This window comes from Scyliorhinus canicula, chromosome 16 (assembly GCF_902713615.1).
Source record: "Scyliorhinus canicula chromosome 16, sScyCan1.1, whole genome shotgun sequence".
NCBI classification, from domain to species: domain Eukaryota; kingdom Metazoa; phylum Chordata; class Chondrichthyes; order Carcharhiniformes; family Scyliorhinidae; genus Scyliorhinus; species Scyliorhinus canicula.
In genome coordinates this window covers 77,764,669-77,769,536 of record NC_052161.1, presented here as the reverse complement: position 1 = coordinate 77,769,536, position 4,868 = coordinate 77,764,669, and positions in this window count along the sequence as shown.

The window sequence follows — 4,868 nt, the reverse complement described above, 5'->3', positions numbered from 1 at the left end:
CTTAATTTGTGTCTCTATTCTTTTTGGTGATTTATTTATTTTATATCCCTTTTCAATTCCGGTGGCGGGTGTTCGCTTGTATCATCAAGATTTTTTTTTAAAAATTCAATTTACCTCTTTAAATACATTATCTCATTCTTGATCATCTCATCAATGACCTGTTTCCCTTGTAGATACTGGAACGCAAAGTTTGCTTAATATGTCTGCTGCTACTCGAGTGTTTCCTCCTGGTATGATCGGTGTCCATCATTAGAGACTTTTTTTTTTAAACCATCACATTTGCTTGTATTTTGTGTTCCTTGATAATTTTAATTTCATAGTCCCTCTCTCCCCTCATTGTTTTTGCTTTAATAATCTCTGTCTCTCTCTCTCTCTCTCTCTCTCTCTCTCTATGTCTCTCTATGTTTCTCTGTCTCTCTCTCTGTCTCTGTCTCTCTCTCTCTATGCCCTCAATGTTTTCCTTGAGGGGGGGGGGGTCTGTGTTTGGCTTGTTCTTGTTTTTAGCAGAATATATTTTTGCTTCGACTCTGACCACCATTTTAAATGTTTCCCATGATTATTCTATATAATTGTTTCCCAATATTGTTGTCCGTTTCATTTTCCAATTTTTTGCCCCTGAAAAAAAAATCTTTTTTTTTCAATTAATTTTCCTAGTCGTCATAATTGCCTAGATGTTCCATTTACTTTTACTACTACTGTCCCCATGACTAGATCCAATAGTTAATCCTCCTTTCACTGGATGGCATTGGGGTAGATAATGGTATGATGGTAACTGGACTAGTAATCCAGAGGCCCAGGTTAATGCTATGGGGACATGAGTTAAAAATTCCATCAATAAATCTGGAATATAAAGCTAGTTTCCATTTCACGGCCACCACGATTACTGTCACCGACTGTTGTCTGGTTCACCTAATGGCCTTTGCTAGCACAAGGCTGAAGAGTTGGCTTTTAAAGCAGGCCAGCAGCACGGTTCAATTCCCGTACCAGCCTTCCTGAACAGGTGCCAGAATGTGGCAACTAGGGGCTTTTCACAGTAACTTCATTTGAAGCCTACTTGTGACAATAAGCAATTTTCTTTTCTTTTCATTTAATGCCATTCGCACTTGGTTTGGTCTACTGTAACTCCAGACCCACAGCAATGTGCTTGACTCTTAACTGCCCTCTGAAATGGCCCAGCAAACCAGTTTAAGGGATAATAAATGCTGGCCCAGCCAGTGACACCCACATCCCATTTACAAGTCCAGTACATTGTTGGAATTCCATTCCCTTCACATCTATCTACCTCCTTATGGCCAATTAATATTGGGTAATTGTATACCCCATGATTATCCTCTTTTTTTTTCCTTATTAAATCCATTTCCCTAATTTGTTGCATATTTCTTCCTCCACCTCCTACCTCCTTGAGTGATCTGGTGCTGGCATCAAAACGGACATGCAGCAAACAATCCAGTTACATTGGTGTGCTCTGCTGGCCCCACTTGACCTGGTGTCACAACACAATTGAATTAACCAATAATAAAATTGCCCAAAGCCCTTGGTTGCCCAATAATTACAGCCATCAGGTTTACAAATTGAAACGCCATTCCTTTTTTATTCATAACAAGAACTGTAATGAAATATCCACCGAGTGTGTGTCCATGAAACTTTGAGTTGCTTGGATCTCTGAAAATCATTCCACTCAAGCAGGCCGGATCCACCTGTTATTGGGCAACATTCATTGACCACCAGTTAATCAATTGAACAGAGTCTGACCCCAGCTATGGATGCTGAGAAGCCTGGGTTCTGCTAGCAGCACCATCTACTATGCTGCAATTTCTTGAATTCCTCATTTTCACTGTTTGACTTGAAGTTCACGTTACATGTCTGTTAAGCACCCATGGATCAAACATAAAGATGTTCTTATTTCTCCAACAGGATGGTGAACAATGCGCATTCTGCTTTACTGCAAAATAGTTTTGACTTAAAACTGTTATAGGCTGTAACCTATGCACTCGTGTATAAAAATATCTTGTGAACGGAAGCAGAATTTGTTTTACATTTTGTCCAGCATAATGATACACTTACTGTAAATACTAACCAGTCACCTCATCGGACTAAACCATATTTAAATTGTTCAGTCATTTCTTAAAATGAGCTTAAAACGTTCTTTAAATTTCACCTGGTGACATTTATTGGTAAAATTTGCACAATCTTATAGCAGTATTTTTGTATGTTTTAAAAGCCAATTCTTTTGGCTGCAGGCCTCAATTTTTGGAGCTTTTTAATCACTTGTTTTTTGTACTTTCAAGTTTTGTGGCAATTATTCACAAAGATAATTGCAGATGAGGAATGGGGTCTCTTCATTGCAATATCCAATTGATTCTTGAAGGATTCCATCCTTGTTCTACTCCACAGCCTATTCTGTGCACTGATCCCATAGGGGTAGCACAGTTGCTTCACAGGGTCCCAGGTTCGATTCCTAGCTTGGGTCACTGTCTCTATGGAGTCTGCACATTCTCCCAATGTATGGGTGGGTTTCTTCCGGATACTCCAGTTTCCTCCAACAGTGCAAAGATGTGCAGATTAGGTGGATTGGCCATGAGAAATTGTCCTTCGTGTCCAAAAATGTTAGGTGGGGTTACTCGGTTACGGGATAGTATGGAGGTGGAGGCTTGTGTGCTCTTTCCAAGAGCTTGTGAGACTCGATGGGCCGAATGGCCTCCTGCACTGTAAATTCTATGAGCAGTTCCACAATGTCATCTGAAATTTGTTTTCTACCCTCATTAAATGCTTTCCTTTGCTAAGTGGAGAATATACTCCAAATGTGGTTGATCTATAACATGCTATTGAAAACTGCAGGGAAAAACTACAAACCTAATGTTGAAAATCTAAACTGAGCAGGAAATGGAGGAAATATCAGTCAATTAGTATTTGTGGAGAATACAGATTAGTGAATGCTTTACATGTAGACCCTTCATTGGTGTTCCAGAGGGTAAAATTGGAAATTAAATGAAAATCACTCATTGTCACAATTAGGCTTCAAATGAAGTTACTGTGAAAAGCCCCTAGTCGCCACATTCCGGCGCCTGTTTGGGGAGGCTGTTATGGGAATGGAACACACCAGAACCTGCATAGTATTTGTCACTCATTTATGCACCTGAGCGATTTATTAATTTCTATTGAAATCAACAAATATAAGGAGTGTTATCTAACAGGCACCTGGTCCATATCCCATGTTACCCAGTAACGTTCAATCATGTCTTTTCTGGCTGCTATTCCCTTTTTGCTAGATTCCACATTCTATGCCTTTGTTAATATTCTCCATCGATTTGAGTTTGTATGGGTTATTTAGAGTGTTTTGTGCAGCACTTTGGTTCTGTATTAAAGTTCATCTGTCAATATTTTGTCTATTTATTTAGTGCACTTTATTATGAATTGAGTTACTTCCTTTAAACATTGGTATGATTTACATTGGCTTTGAGTCCAAGACGTGTGTATGACTGATCTGTATTGGTACTTATCCTCCCTCCTTCTCTCCCTTCATTTTTTTTTAAATACCGAAGGTACTAGGTGTGTGGGAACACCATCACCCTTCAAGTTCCCATCTAAATGGCACCAGATCCTGCTTTAGACGCATGTTTCTGTTCCTCTTGTCACTGGGGCAAAAGCATGGATCTCCACACTACGGCTGTAGGCTGTGCGGTGAAAGTAAATCTCTATATCTTCTAAATGGCAGTGGTGACCAAGGGGAAAGAGTTTTTTATATTTTAGGGACACAACATCAAACAATATTTGTGAATGACTGGCATAAATGACTGGCATTTTTTAATATGCTTTTTTAAAAATGTGGGTATTGCTAGCTAGGACAGCGTTTATTGTTCATCCCCAGTTTCCCTTGAGGAGGTGGTGGTGAGCTGCCTTCTTGAACCACTGCAGTCCCTGTCAGGTACACCCACTATGCTGTGAGGGAGGGAGTTCCTTTATTTTGACACAGTGAAGAAACAGCAATCTAAAGTCACGTTGGTGTACAAATTGGAGGGCAACCACCAGGTGGAAGTGTTCCCAGGTATCTGCTGCCCTTGGCCTTCTAGATCAGGGTTTTTCAAAGTGTCGTTGTTTTACCTCTTTCTTTCTCTCTCCTCTCTTTCACCCCCACCACAAGTGTTCAGTCATGATGTTCTGGTGTGGTCCTCATCAAGGGAGAAGTGCCCAACAGCCGTTACTGGCATTTGAAATGAAAATCGCTTATTGTCACAAGTAGGCTTCAAATGAAGTTACTGTGAAAAGCCCCTAGTCACCACATTCCGCCGCCTGTTTGGGGAGGCTGTTACGGGAATCGAACCGTGCTGCTGGCATGCTTTCAAAGCCAGCGATTTAGCCCTGTGCTAAACAGCCCCATTTAAATTGAGTGTGGTGACGGCTGCCACCTTTTAAACAAAATAAATGGAAATGAGAGTAGCTGGAGTCTCCAGACCCAAAATAGTAGCAAAGAGTTGGTCATGCACCAGCACTTACACTTGACCCCCCCCCCCCCCCCCCCCCATGCATGTACTTTTGGTGCTGAAACAGAGGAGAGCTGCTTCCATTTTTTTCGCTGCTGGAAAGAGGACTGTGAAGATGGATCATTTTTGTTAAAATTAGGAGACAGTCAGAGACTCTCATAGGCAGTGTACCTATTGGACAGGATCTTAGAACAGCATCTGCTGGAGACGCTGCACCAGAGAGTCTAGGGCAGAACAATCCTAGTGTTAACCCAGGGCCTCCTGGTTAATAGCTTACAAAGAAGACACTTGACTTGGGACCAAAGCAATATAAAGATGATTTTTGAGGTATGGTTTTGTCAATTGTGTCAATGTAAATAAATTGTAAAGCCTCTGGATGGGATTCTC